The sequence below is a fragment of the Panthera pardus genome, unplaced genomic scaffold, assembly GCF_024362965.1.
Source record: "Panthera pardus isolate Hobbes unplaced genomic scaffold, ASM2436296v1 HiC_scaffold_24, whole genome shotgun sequence".
In the NCBI taxonomy this organism is placed as follows: Eukaryota; Metazoa; Chordata; class Mammalia; order Carnivora; family Felidae; genus Panthera; species Panthera pardus.
Genome location: NW_026526810.1, coordinates 68966438 through 68982733, shown reverse-complemented (window position 1 = coordinate 68982733; position 16296 = coordinate 68966438). Strand labels below are relative to the sequence as shown.

Genomic DNA, 16296 nt, shown 5'->3' with positions numbered 1-16296 from the left:
TTATCTTTCACTTTTTTGTCTCTATGGAATCATTCCCATCAGCATGTTTATATCTGTTTTTTCCCCCATCTTAAAAGACTAAACAAAACTTTTAATGCCACTCTCCCGACCAGCTAATGCCCCACTTCTTATACTCCTTTGTAGCAAAATTCACAAATTGTTTTCTCTGTTCTCTGTTTTCCAATATGTCTCTTCCTTCCCATTCTTTCTTAGGTCCATTCCAGCAAGATTTTTGCCTCTACCATTTCACCAAAACTGTGTTTGCCAAGGACATCAGTGATGACCACACTGCTAATTCCAGTTGTCTATTCTCAGTACACATGTTACTTGGCCTATTAGCAGTATTTGTCATAATTCGTCACTTCCACTGCCTTGCTAAACTTTCGTTACTTGCCTTCCAGGATACTACACACTTGGGATTTTACCCCTGCATCATATCATGTGCTTTGTCTCAGAATTCTTTGCTAGTTTTCCTCATCCCACTTAATGTTGGAAATCTCCATGTCTTACGACTTCTTTAGGGTTTATACTTTGTTTCTCCTTATCTAATACCATGGCTTTCATATGTTAACAATCTGCAAAATTTATGTCGTCAGTGAGAGGCAGCTTTACTATGAACTAATGAAGCTTAAGCCTTAAGATTTCTCACCTCTACAAGCTTATTACAAGGCACCGTACCTAATTTTAAGTTCATTACTTTGAATATATTTCCCAAAGATGTCCCCTAAAATTGTATGATACCGGTCCCACATAACTTGGGTTCATATTTATCTCTTAATTCCGCTCTAAGAAACTATAGACTATCCAGATTCCCATCCAGCAATTTCCACTTGCATATCTAATGGACATTTTAAATTCATCAGTCCAGAAAACTACCCTAACCTTCCTCCATCTTTACCAACCTTTACTATCTCAGTAGAGGCAGTGCCGTACATCCACTTGCTCCAACCAGAAATCTCAGGTTCACCCTCACCTGTTTTCTTCCATAACCCAAATCCAGTTTCTATACGATATAATAGTGACTCTGCCTTTAAAATAGAGGTAGAATCTTAATCACTTCTCGTTACATCTACTGCTATCCTAGTCCATGCCTGTATTACTGCAATAGCCTCCATATAGGATTTCCTACCTTTTCTACCCTTGCTATCCAAAAGTTCGTTCTATACCAAGTCTGTATTCCTTTTAAAAATGTGTCAGGTTTTGGTGGGTTTTTTTCCCCCTTTGCCTATATCTGTGATAGTTTCCTATTTCACTCAGTAAAAGCCGAAATCCCAAAAATGATACCCATTAACTTACAAGATCTGGCCCTTGTCACATTACCTCTTTCATTTCATTTCCTACCTCACCTGCTTACTACTCTGCCTCAGCCAAATTTACCTGCTTGTTTTTCCTTGCAGACAATAGGTGTGCTCTCTCCTCAGTATTTTGTTCTTGCTTTTCTCTCTGCTTTAAATTCTTTTATCTCAGAGATTTACTTGGCTAACACCTTCAGAGCCCTCAAGTCTTACTTCAAAATTCGCCTTCTCAATAAGGCCTACTGACCATCCTATGTAATATTGCAGACTGGCCTCCTTCTAGTACTCCTAATTCCCTTTGTCTTGCTGTATTTTTTCCATCCCTTCATAGAATACCACATATTTGTTTATTGTCATACTCACTGTGCATCGTCTCTCTCACTTTCGTAGAAAGTAAGATGAATGACAACAGGGATCTTTGTTTTATTCTCTCATGTATCAGAAGCACTAACCTGCAACATAATAGGTTCTCAATTAATATTTGTTGAATGACTAGTCTTAGGAGGAAAAATAGGCTTACGGCCTCTATGTTTAAAAATCAGTTTATTTTTAGGAGCACCTGGGTGGTTCAGTTGGTTAAGCGTTCAACTTCGGCTCAGGTCATGATCTCACAGTTTGTGGGTTCGAGCCCCGTATCAGGCTCTCAGCTGACAGGTCGGAGCCTGGATCCTGCTTCGGATTCTGTGTCTCCTTCCCTCTCTGCCCTTTCCCCACTCACAAACACTCTCTCTCTCTCAAAAATAAACATTAAAAAATTTTGAAAAAATGAGTTTATTTTTGAAAATCCCTTCAAATGAAATTTTGAACATAAGTTCTCTAAAGATCTAAACCACCTGAATAAGGATGCTTTAAATTTTTTGTTGCAATTTAGTTAATTTATTTAATAATATTTGTTTTTTAATAAATTTATTAAAATATATTTTAAATATAGTTGAGGTACAATGTTATATTAGTTTAAGGTACACAACATTGATGATTTGACAATTCTCTACATTACACAGTGCCATGAAAAGTGTAGTCACCATCTGTCACCACACAATATTATTGCAGTATTATCGATCCTATTCTCTATGCTGTACTTTGCATCTCTGTGACTTAATTATTTTATAATTTGAAGTCTGTAACTCTTAATTCTCTTCACCTATTCCATCTATCTGCCCACCCCCTCCTTTCTGGCAACCACCAGTTTGTTCTATTTATGTGTTTCTTTATTGAATAAATAAATTGAATATTAAATTAACGGGACATAGCTTTCTTCATTAGACTTCTGTTTTACTCAGAACACAGTTTGAAAGCTAGTCAGGCTCTTGTCTCAGGTATTGTCATAATTCTCCAACAAAAAATTTTCATTTCCTTCAGCATATGTGTGTGAGTTGGTGTGTGTGTGCACGTGTGTGTAATATCAGGGTAGTGTTCATTAGAAGTGTATTTAAGAAAGTTCCAGAAAAATAATGAAATACAAATGTTCTTTTTAAGAGAAGTGATTTTATTATTTTTATTTTAAGGGAATTGTATTTATTACACATTATAGTTTATGTATTGTGCTTACAACTAGGATGAGGTTTATAAAATTGCTGATATTAAAAAATTGCTACTATATGAGTGAAGTTTCTTAGTATATATCATATACATATCAAAATCTGTAAAACTTTCCAAGAATAAATTGAACCAAAAAAAGGATAGAATCCATATTAAGAGAATGTAAATTTTTCATATAAGTACATAAAATGCTTCCTTAATGAATAGACAAAATAATTTTGGAAGAGAAAATTTAATATAGAAATAGCAATGTTTTTAAATTAAAATGTAAATGTAATTTTCATTTTCTCCCCAATTTTTTTGGTATTGTGGGAGCTAGAAGCAAAGGCAAAATGATTTTAATATTCATATGAAAAAGAAATGCCTAAGAATTACCAGGAAACTATTAATAAAAGGATTATCAAAAAAATAATATATGTGTGGGACGGCTTACTTGGCTCAGTATTAAAATTTACTATAAAGCTATCATAATAAAAGGAGTGTGATATTAACACAAACAGGTATAATTTATCAGTGAAATTCCAGAAATCCAAGTACATATGAGAATTTACTGTGTTTTATTATATATTAAGAAAGGTAGTATAACTTAGGGATTAAGAGAACTGGATTCTCGAATCATAATCTTTGGCTTCAAATCAAATCTTTCCTGCTTTCTTATTTTCTGATTTGAAGAAACATCTTTAACTTTGCCATGTGTGTTTCTCATCGTTAAAATGTGACTAACAACGGAGCCCTAGCTCATAGGTTTGTTATGATTCTTAAATGAATGAATACATGAGAAGCACTTAGAACACTGCCTGGTCCAGAGTAATATTTAAGTGTCATTTTAATCCATTTTAGAAAAGGATGTTAGGCATCAGGGAAAGATGAATCAACATCATAAAATTATACTTTTTTTTTAACCAACAGATAAAATTCTGTGTGTTAATAATGCACATGGATCAGGAACAAATAATCTGTGTGTATGTGCATTTATAAATTTAAAGTACTGGCACGGATATAGGAAATAATCATTCTTATGCAATATTGATGTAAGTGCTATAATATTGCAGCTTTTGAGAATCTATCCAGTAAAACTTAATGCACCAATATTTAGGAATATAGAGACAAGGATGTATATCATAGTATTATTTGCAGTGGCAAAGTTGGGAAACAACCTGACCTCTAACAGGAGAATGACTGAATAAATAATGGTATTACAGAATATTATGGGGTGATGGTATTAAAAATAATAAGTTGGAGCCACATAAATTGGCTAAGAATAGTGTTCATAATATACTATCTAAAGAATACTAAGTTGCTAAGAAACATATGGCCCTATGTTTAATAGAAAACATCTTGTGTGCATGTATCATAGGGTGATGACGAGGATTATGAACATGATTAACTTTTTCTGTTTATATCTCTACTTTGTTTTTAAAATGTTAACTGAGAATGTAAAACAAGATGGAGAAAATGACTTCAGTTGTGGTATATACTGTGTTTTGAAGAATATAAAGTGGGAATTTTCCAAGAGAACGACTGGACCATCTTTATCATTATATATCTGTTTGAGCTACCTGACTCTTCCTTTTTCTAGTCATGGAATGCTTTATTGAGTTTCCAGAAGGGTTACATAGAGAAGGTTCAGGCCTAGAGGAGACATTTATTAAATGACAAAGGAAATGACATTTTTTTTCATATTTTGAAGTTATATCAAGTTATGTACTATATGTAATATTTTTCTTAATACATCAAAGGTTCTCAATCCTACTTTTACATCAGAAATACCTGTGGAGATACTTACTTAATAGATCTTGCATGAGATTGGGTGTCTATATTTAAAGAGTTAGAGAAATGTTTTCTGAAGCTGTTTACTATATGAAAAATGCATATTAGTTGACTAAAATGATTGTGTACTATTCTTACACTGTCTCTTCTCTCAGACTTTAGTTTATTAAGACTTTTTTCATTAAATAACATACTTTATTTGAAAAATAATAAATTAAAAAATACTTGATTTGTGCAAAAGTTGAAGGGTAGGTGTTAGGTTTAGCATTGAAAACAATAAGAGTTTACTAACTATAACTAGTACAACTTAAATCTATGAAGACTTATTATGCAAAGGGTGATTATCTTTTCACATAGCATTAATAGTCCTTGACGATTACCGGGAATGATTAGGAGTTCTCTTACGTTGTATATCTTTATATACAGATTACAAAAATTATGGAAAGGGGTTAAATGAATGCTTCTAACCATAGTCATTCCATTGCAAGCTTCTAAGTTAGTTTGCTATGCTGTAGATAGTGTGTTCTTAACACCCAATGGTGGGAATCAGAGGATCTGCCTGAGAGCAAGTTAAGAATTGCTACTGAAAGCACCTAATTTATGTTTGCGTAATACACCTTATGGTAAATACCAGCCTATGTGACCTTCTGAAGTCCCTTTTGAAGGTACAATTTCAAATGAAGATATATTCCTGTTTATGGAAAATCTAGTGCTTTACAGTTACTCAGATTGAAAAAAAGTGGTATACTTCAGGGAAAAAGAATGAAATAGTCACTCTGTAATGTCGTTTATTTTACATCCCATACATGACTCGGGCATTGGCTCATGAGTAGGCAGATTTGCAATTATCTGTCTTTCTGAACTACCTACTAGGTAAAGGTGTTTTATTTATTTCATCAACGTTTTTCTTGCAGTCATAGCTGTAGTAATTCTTACACCACAGCGTGTTCTCAAGACAGCACATTATACATGCATTTATATAACCAAAGCATTTAATGCTCTGTACTCTGGAACGTGTATTAGTCTTCTTGCTCTGTGTGTGTGTGTGCGCGCTCACACGCACGTACAGTTCAATAGAATTTTTGTAATCTTTCAAATAAAGCCATATAAAAGGGGTAGTTATCAAGTTTATTTTCAATATTTTACTTTTTAAAATGCTTAGAAATTGGAAGCATGTGAATGTCTTTGCATGTTCTTTCAGATAAGAGTAGTTTTGCCAGATTAGAGAGTTTGACCCCTATTCACTATAGAATAAATAGTTATTTCTCATTTTTGACTTTTCTAATTTATCTTTGATTAAGGAATATCCTAGGAGATAATAAGTTGATCATTTTCATCTTTTCTTCTAAACCTAATACCTTTATAATTCATTTTATTAAGTGTTTGGTTTAGCTATTGTTTTTTTCTTGTATTAGATGATACCATTTTTTAAAGATACTCTTTAAAAATATTTTGGAAAAGGAAATGCTCTATTTTATTAACTAACTGCAATTTGTTTTGAGCCAAGTAATAGAAGTTACAAAATTAATGTTTTTATTTATGATTTATTAAATATTAGAAGTGAACTACTTCAATCCATATTTAGGGAAAGGGCTTAGTTTTGTGACTAATAATACAGTTTGTTAAATTACAGGCATTCTTCTGTAGCCTTTTATGTTAGTATTTGTTTATCTCCAGTGTTAATTAAGAATAATTTGTGAAATATTCATTTTCTTAACGATAGTCATGTGTGATAGTAAATTATCAAACTTTACTAGTATGTTACTGAAATGAAAACATGTATTATCTTTAAAAAAAAGTACTGGCTTCAGAAAAATTGTTGGTAAAATCAAATATAAGCAGTGTTGTATTAGGATGATTAGTAAATATAAAATACCTGTAAGCACCTGTATTTGACTTCAAAGTAGCTTAAATCAGGTAAAAAATATTGCACATCAAGCTTTTCAACTAAATAATAACATTTAATTTTAATGGTAAAAATGGCTTAATCAAAAATTTGAAAAAACAAAATTAAAAGTCCAAATTATGCAAGTTTTTAAAATTCATCTATTTACAGAAGTTTAAGTGGAGACTGATTTTTCAAACATAGTTGAGATGTTTACTTCTGAAAATATCTAATTAGTTTGGTTATATCATAGCATATTAAATCAATCCATGAATAAATTCAGAATTAAAAAAAATTTTAAATTCTAACATTAACGTTCTGGTTTTCCTAGATAGGTATTTATTTTAATTACATGATTCTTATTTAAAACTATGACTTTAAGTTTCCTTATTTTAAAATTTAAAAGTATTTTCTAAGTCTCCTTTCTATCATTTCTCAACTACTTGTATAATATAAATTTAAATATTTAGTAGTCTTTATGATAGATGCTACCTGACTGTAAACTTCATAAAAGGGAGATCTAATTCTTTTTATTGACTTCTATAAAATCCCCAACATCTGCACCAGTACCTGGCACACCATAGGCACTGAATAAATAATTGTGCAGTGAGTACCAAGAAATGTATTAAAACTATTTTAAATATGTTGTTTATTCTACTTTTACATAATTTGTTTTTTCAGCAGTTTAATTCGGAAGTAACTTTTTTATTTCCTTTTATTACTCTGCTTTTAAAATACTAAAATAAGACAAAGTTTACCTGGTAGAGGGAAAAAAATGTCACCTGAAATTCAGTCTCTGTTATTCCCTTCATTTCAGTTTTACCTGCATATAATTTTACACTACTTAATCCAAACTCTACATACACATTTACATATATTTTAGAATTTTGTGTTGTTTTCCACATCATTTTATAATTCCATGTAGTGCCTGTACACTGTTCTTTGTATATGATATTTTCCGTGTTCTGGATTATTTTCCAGAAGGATCACAAAAGGAGAGATAGACACTAGGGCAAAGCTTATGTTCATTTTATAACTTAATGTATTCTCCATAGTGATTTCCAAGAGGTAATATATACTACTACACATTTTTTAAAAGAAAGAGATTAAGGGGTGCCTGAATGGCTCAGTCGGTTGAGCATCCAACTTCAGCTCAGGTCATGAACTCACGGTTTGTGAGTTCAAGCTCCATGTCAGGCTCTATGTTGACATCTCAGAGCCTGGAGTCTGCTTTAGATTGTGTGACTCCCTATCTCTCTGCCCCTCCCTGACTCGCTTGCACTCTGTCTCAAAAGTAAATAAACATTAAAATTAAAAAAAAAAAAAAAAGATTACTGGTTAGACCATTACCTCATGTACATTTGGTTCACTTTTTTTAAGTGATTAATTTTGCTGCTCTATTTTAAATATCTCTGATTGATTTTAGCAGTTTATATTTTCTTATCAAAGTTCTTTACTGTTCACTATTTAATGAGTTTTTTTCACTTTTACCTTCCCGTAAATTACCGTATCCATTTCTATTGCTTTAAATAACCTCAAATTTCCTACGATCACCAGACCAATAGCTAATCACCTACTTGCTGTCATCACTTAGATGTCTCATGAGGATTTCAAACTTAAAATATCCAAAGTAGAATTCTTGATTCCCTCTATCCTTATCTTTCATACCTTTTCATCATCCACTTCTGTGAACACAACCCCTCCTTTAATGTTCATAGCTATTTTTCACTTTTTAAATTGACATTACAGCTTTAAAATATTAAATTAAAAGCATTAGTTTTCATATTAAAAGCCCAAATATTTCAAGTACATTTTTTCACTAATTGGAATTGAGAACTCTGAACATATATCTTATTATGTAAACTCTAAAACAGTTTGTCTAAGAAGATATGGTTTAAAATAATAATAGTAATAATAATAATGATTTCTAAGAGGTTTTTGATAATTTGACATGTAGATGATGTTGACAGGTGGGAGTTCAAGAAATTTAACCTCATTTTAGTAAAATATGGTTTAGTAAGCATTAAGAAGACAATACTGCAAGTTATTTTCATTTGTAAATAATAGGCTGCCCTAAAATAGTTTATTATTTACAACTTTTATGGTTTCTTTATAGTTGTTTGACTTCTGGTATTTTTCTTTTTTGACGTAATTATATCTAGAGCATTTAGCATCTCAATAGGAATCATTTAAAGTGCTTTTCTTTTCCTATAAAAAATGATTTTTCCTATTTTTCTTATACCTAAGTGTATCCCTGTCTGGAATGTGATGTGATGTGTCTTTAACATAGGCAGCAGTCATCAAAAGGAAAAGAAAAAAAAAAACCAAACAAGCAAACTTTGAATAATGCTTCAAGGGGCAAAGTGAAAAAATGTATTAAGTAAAAATATAGTTAAGTTAAACTTTATTTTCCTTTAGAAATTTCATGGGGATTATCATTCAGTTTTTGTCTTCTTCCAAGGATACACAAAAAGAGGTGTATTGTCTGTCATTCTCTCTCATATCCGCAAGGGGAAATAGAGTATGGCTCTTTGAAAGAAGATATAAAATGAAGTATAAACTTTTAATTATTCTGAGGTAAAAATGTAATTACTTGAACCAAGGCAAAGAGGTAGGAGGTAATTGCACCAGTTATGAATTGTGATTATGACTCAGTAGAAACTGTCATTTGAGTCATGTTATTAATTGATCCAGTTCATCACATAATCAAGGAAATGCTAATATATTTGTATTCTGGACTTTTAGAACCAATCTGACTATATTTTGATGGCTAAGGAAGCCTAGCCACAAAACCTTAGTGGGTAAGGGGTAACAAACTATGAAGTATCATAGGAAAAACATAATATATATCAATAAACATTTAAGAAAAGGCATATAGTGCATATTTAATCATTTAGTTCTTATAATGTTAGTGATTTTTTTCTCAAGTTTTTATTTAAATTTCAGTTGTTAACATACAGTGTAATATTAGTTTTAGGTATACAATATGGTGATTCATCACTTCCATACAGCTTGCTTATTACAGCAAGTACATGCCTTAATCCCCATCACCTGTTTCACTCAACGTCCCCTCTGGTAACCATCAGTTTGTTCTCTATAGTTAAGAGTCTGTTTCTTGGTTTGCCTCCCTATCTCTTTTTTTTTTTCCCTTTGCTTGTTTGTTTTATTTCTTAAATTCTGTATATGAGTGAAATCATATGGTATTTGTCCTTCTGACTTATTTTGCTTAGTGTAATACTCACTAGCTCCATCCGTGTCGTTGCAAATGGCAAGATTTCATTCTTTTTGATGGCTGAATACCTATAATACATCTTCTTTATCCATTCATCAGTTGATGGACACTTGGGCTGTTTCCATAATTTGGCTATTGTAGATAATGTTGTTATGAACATAGAGGTGCATGTATCCCTTTGAATTAGTATTTTCGTATTCTTTGGGTAAATAGTAGTGCAATTGCTGGATTGTAGGGTAGTTCTATTTTTAACTTCTTGAGGAACCTCCATACTGTTTTCTACAGTGGCTGCACAAGTTTTCATTACCACCAACAGTGCAAAAGGATTCCCCTTTCTCCTCTTTCTCGCCAACACCTATTGTTTCTTGTGTTGTTGATTTTAACCATGCTAACCAGGTGTGAGGTTATCTTTCTTTTTTTCTTAAGTTTATTTATTTATTTTGAGAGAGAGAGAGAGAGATCATGAGCGGGAGAGGGGCAGAGAGAGAGGGAGAGAGAGAATCCCAAGCAGACTGCACTGTCAGCGAAGAGCTTGACACAGGGCCCGATCTCAGGAAACTGAGATCATCACCTGAGCCAAAATCAAGAGTCAGATGCTTGACCAACTGAGCTACCCAGGAACCCTGAGGTGATATTTCATTGTAGTTTTGATTTGTATTTCCCTGATGATCAAAGATGTTGAGCATCTTTTCAGGTGTCTGTTGACCATCTGTGTTTTTTCTTTGGAAAATTGTCTGTTTATGTCTTCTGTCCATTTTTTTAAATTGGAATTGAGTTTTATGAGTTATTTATATATTTTGGATACTAACCTTTTATCAGGTTAGTATAACCAGGTTAGTATATTTGCCATTTGCAAATACCTTCTCCCATTCTGTAGTTTGCCTTACAGTTTTGTCGATTGTTCTCCTTACCATGCAGAAGCTTTTTATTTTGATGAGGTCCCAGTAGTTTATTTTGGTTTTGTTTCCCTTGCCTCCAGAGACATACCTAGAAATAAAGTGCTACAGCCAATGTCAGAGAACACAGTGCCTGTGTTCTTCTGTATGATTTACATGGTTTCTTACCTCACATTTAGGTCATTAATCCATTTTTAACATAAAATGTAAAAAAGTGGTTTTTTACTTAACTGTAAAAAAGTGGTCCAGTTTTTTTTTGCATGTTGATGTCCACTTTTTGCAACACCATTTGTATAAAGTACCAAAACTGAAACAGGAAGAAATAGAAAACTTGAATAGACCAATAACCAGCAAAGAAATTGAATCAGTATAATAAAAAAATAAATAAATAAGAACCTCCCAACAAACAGAAATCCAAGGCCAGATGGCTTCACAGGCATAGTCTACCAAGCATTTAAAGAAGAGTTAATACCTGTTCTTAAACTATTCTAAAAATAGAAAAGGAAGAAAAACTTACATACATTCATTCTATGAAGTCAGCATTACTCTGATACCAAAACCAGATAAAAACTCCACTAAAAAAGAAAACTACAATCCCATATCTCTGATGAACATAGATGAAAAATCCTCCACAAAATACTAGCAAACCAAATCCAACAATACATTAAAAAATCATTTAACTGCGATCAAGTGAGATTTATTCCTGGGATGTAAGTGTGGTTCAATATTTGCAAATCAATCAATGTGATACACCACATTAATAAAAGAAAGGATAAGAACCATATGATCATTTCATCGGATGCAGAAAAAGCATTTGATACAGTACAACATCCATTCATAATGTTAGTAACCATAAATCTATGAGTGTCACTGATTTCAGTAATTTTGTAAGATTAAAACATCTATGCATTTATCTTTTTGTGTATTTTAGTATGTTTGCCATATAATCTTTGAATATTTTTTTAGTCTTGAGGTATTTTTTTTCACACTTACCATCCCATGAAATGACAGGGAATGGGTTCCAGCAGCTCAGGCTCCTTTCCATTGGTTCTCAAAAAGTGTGATTCTCTGGGTGAGACAGGCTGGCACTTCAGGTGAACCCAAGTACCTTTCTCTTTGACTACCTTCTTTTTCTTACCATTTTTCTTCATGCACTTCAGGAAGCTATCTCGGCTCTTTGAGTGGTTTATATGCTCAATATGTACATTAATTCTCTTGGCAAGGATCTTGCCCTTGTTTGTGCACAACAGTGCCAACAGTACGTGGGTAACATTGTAGACTCTTCCAGTTTTGCCATGGTAACATTTGTGGGGAATTCCTTATAGAACAGTGCCCATTCCCTTGATGTCCATAATGTCACCTTTCTTGTAGATTCACATGTATGTGGCCAAAGGAACAATTCCATGTTTTCTAAAAGTTCTAGAGAACACATAACGAGCACTTCTCCTCTTTCCCTTTGTGTTGATCATTTTGGTGAATTACTAATATATGATGGTTCCAGTTGAAAGGATAATCTTTGAATTTTGGATTTTAGAGGTGGTAAAGTTATTCTTGTTTTAAGAACCGGATGTCTTATTTTTACACACACACATACACACATACACACAATTGCATGGCCATGATGGAATCTTTTAAATAGTTTATTGTTTGGTTCTTATTAATCTATATTTTACTTTTTGGTTGTATCTTTTAAACAGTTATCCAACTGATCATGTCAATTAAGTGCAAATAATCCAAAACTAAATAAGATAATGGCTTTCTGGAAAATATAATTTTGTGAGAGAGATAAATATCTGTTGCATGCTAATATAAGCCAGCATAGAATAAGTAACATAATAAGAAATACAGAGAAGTATTTGACACTTCTTTAGAGAACCAGGATTGAGTTTACAAGCGCTATTGCATTTGAACTGCTCTTACAGGACATATAAGATTTAAGGAGGCAAAAATATGCATTCTCAAGTAAAGAACAGTGTGGGAATATAGGTATATAACATTTCAGTCAGTTGGGACAAATGAATAAACAATAAGCAAAGACATGGAAAAACAATGAATATAGAGTATATCCAAGAATTAGAAGGTAAAGTTTGGATTCAGCATAGCATACCAGTCTTAAAAGAAGCATTTCAGAGAGAAAAAAAAATCAATAGTGCATAACAGGATGTAGACATCTAGGGAGCAAGAAAAGGCACAGATGGCTCCTGGGTTTCAAACCTGGTGTTGGTAGTGGTGGGGAAAAAGAGGGTGAAGATATCTAAGAAAAGACAGCATGGCATTTACAGTGATACTATGCATGTTTATGAAAACTGTATTGCCTTTGATTTGATTATCAAAAGTGGGAAGATTAAACAGACTACTAGAAAGTTAGAAGAGTTGCTTTTTTTTATTTCAATATTTTGTATTCATGTAGCAATCCTGTACATATTTTGTCAAATCCACACTTTTCAGAAGGCAGTTATTAATCAGTATAAAATCTATAATCAAAGGAAAAGATGTTTTCAATTTACTTTAGTCACCAATTCAAGATAGATCCCCAAATGACACATGCATCTTCATTGGACACTACTAAATGCTGCCTCAGCAGCCAAAGGTGTACATTACGGAAATGAAAGAGATTTATTCTTTTAGATCATGTAGGGTATATCTTGGTAATGTCTTGATTTTTAAAGCGTCAAGACATACAACAAAATGTATTATTTCTTTTAGATAGGCAAATAATATATGATATAGTAAGAGCGTAAAAGTTTCTAATATACCAGTTGGCTTGTTCTAAATTATAGAAATCCAACTCAAAGTGGCTTAAAAAAGGGAATTACATTGATCTGGGCAGGCTTTAGACATGGTTAGATTCAGATGCCAGAATGCTGTCAGAAATTTTCTCTCTCCATTTCTGGAGTTTCCTTTTATCTCGGTTAACTTTATTTTTCAGTCAAGCCTTTTCTCTTTCCATATGGTGGCGAGATACTACTGTCAGGCTTATGCTCTGCTAGATTGGAAATACAACTATCTCTGTCCCATCAGTTTTACCAGATTCTCAGGTTAACTCTTACTGGGCCATCCTGGATCATGTTCTTAATCCCAAATCAATACCTGCCAGGGGTGTGGGAATTTTGATGTGTCAGGCTTTGTTGTGTTTCCACTGCTAGAGCATTGGAAAGTTGTCAGCCTTACCTGAAGCACATGTGCTAAGAATGAGAAAGGGTGCCTCCAAAGGAAAACGGGGTCTGTTGCCAGAAGAAGGAAGATCAGATGTTGGATGGATGAGTGAGTGAATGAATGAATGAATGAATGAATGAAAAGTATCCACTGTTGATAGTCATTGCTTTACAAATGTAAGTCCATGCATATGTGCTATATAATATGGCAGCCCTAAATAAAATAGTACATACTATTCATTGAGATATCTTAAATTATAATGGACCTTGTTTTGCATGTATATTAAGGTATGGCTTTATGAAATAGGTAATTTTCCTGCCGTGATGATGAAATGTGACTACAGACACTCTCATTGTTTTATAAAACCATAATGAGTTACAGGTCTTATTTGGCAAAGGAGTAAATTTGTTTGTCTTAATATTTATTTTTAATCAGAAACATATCAACATTAAAACCTACCTATTTAGTGGTTTTGATACTAGATTCCAATACAGGTTCTTCTTTGGCTGCACATAGAGAAATAGTCACTTAATTACTTTTTTTTTCCCCCTGAAAAGCAGTTGATGCTAGTAAAATTAGTATAATTATATTGTTAATCTTATCTCATGTTTATTTGATAATACATAATTATAAGTCTAGGAATAGGGAAAATTTAAGTAAAGATTTTTTTCTTTAAAAACAATACTTAAGCACATGATTACTATTCAAATAGGTTTAGGTTCGAATGGGAGCTCTCCAACACAGAGATAACAGAGAGCAACCTTATGGGAATGTCTGATAATAGAGAATAGGATTCTTTTTTTAATATGAAATTTATTGTCAAATTGGTTTCCATACAACACCCAGTGCTCATCCCAACAGGTGCCCTCCTCAATACCCATCACCCACCTTCCCCTCTCTCCCACCCCCCATCAACCCTCAGTTTGTTCTCAGTTTTTAAGTCTCTTATGTTTTGGCTCCCTCCCTCTCTAACCTTTTTTTTTTTTTTTTTTTCCTTCGCCTCCCCCATGGTCTTCTGTTAAGTTTCTCAGGATCCACGTAAGAGTGAAAACATATGGTATCTGTCTTTCTCTGTATGACTTATTTCACTTGGCATAACACTCTCCCGTTCCATCCACATTGCTACAAAAGGCCATATTTCATTCTTTCTCATTGCCATGTAGTATTCCGTTGTATATATAAAGCACAATGTTTTTATCCATTCATCAGTTGATGGACATTTAGGCTCTTTCCACAATTTGGCTATTGTTGAAAGTGCTGCTATAAACATTAGGGTACAAGGGCCCCTATGCATCAGCGCTCCTGTATCCCTTGGGTAAATTCCTAGCAGTGCAATTTCTGGGTCATAGGGTAGATCTGAGAATAGGATTCTTATAGTACAAAAAATGTGAAAGACATTTAGATAAATATAATCACTGTCTCTCAGAGGTTTTCTTACTTACTCCTTCTCCTTCCAGTTAGGCTTTGTGTCTACTTTGTACTCTTCATATATACCAGCACTTTTAAGACTTCACTGCACTGTTGCATTTACACATCTTTTTTTCTACAACTAATCTATAATTTCCTTACAGGTAGGAGCACTGTCATATATATCCTTTATCTCTAACTCCCAACACAGGACCTGGGCCACTCAGTATTCCATAAAAGATTGAATTGATGGTAGCAACTCTAGAGTATAGTTCTGAAAACTGATTTATAACTGTCAACATTATGTCTGATTTAGTTGGTATATGTTACACCAAATGACTTGTGTGCTATCTAGGACCCAGCTTTATTATTATTATTATTGTTATTCTTAATTCTTTAGAAATAAGTATAGAGGGCATCTCGGTGGCTCAGTGGGTTCAGCATTCGACCTTGGCTCAGGTCGTGATCTCGCAGTTCGTGAGTTTGAGCCACCATCAGGCTCTGTGCTGACAGCTCAGAGCCTGGAGCCTGCTTTGGATTCTGTGTCTCCCTCTCTCTCTGCTCCTCTCCCACTCGTGCCCTATCTCTCTCTCTCTCTAAAAAGTAAACATTTAAAAAAAAGATTTAGAGACAAGTATGCATATACATATGTGAGTCAGTATTGCAAATGCTATCAATGCACAGACTTTTTCATTGGTAAATGCTATATTCCCATATCTAAGAAATAAACAAGTAGACCACCTTACATAATTTTCCACCCTCCTTTTCTCTTCCCTACCCTACCCAGTATTCAGTTGCCTGCGATCTCCAGGCTTCCATATTAGTGCCTCACTTCTTCTTGCTCTGGCCTGACACATAAAATGGCACTAGAACATTACTTTTCTGAGACACTATGCAAATGGATTAATTTTTCTTTTTGTCTCAACTTCTCATTTTCAGAGTGTGTTTCTTGTTAGTGTCCATATTAAGTGTGCAAATAGATACATACATATTTTTTAATTCTTCAAGAAAAAAAGTATAAATCTGAGAGGTTTTTTTTTAAAGGTTCCACATCTTTTAAAAATTTTATGTATGTATGTATGTATTTATTTTATTTATTTATTTTGAGAGAAAGAG

The 16296-nt window shown here is 33.2% G+C and overlaps 1 protein-coding gene and 1 pseudogene across 6 annotated transcripts in view; one reads left to right on the top strand and one right to left on the bottom strand.

Annotated features, from left to right (window-relative positions):
- The window catches only part of NOVA1 (NOVA alternative splicing regulator 1), a 150312-nt gene that overhangs the window by 127794 nt on the left and 6222 nt on the right, over positions 1–16296 (top strand). The gene's annotated exons all lie outside the window — the stretch shown is intronic.
- LOC128772748 (60S ribosomal protein L21-like) lies at positions 11607–12178 on the bottom strand (annotated as a pseudogene).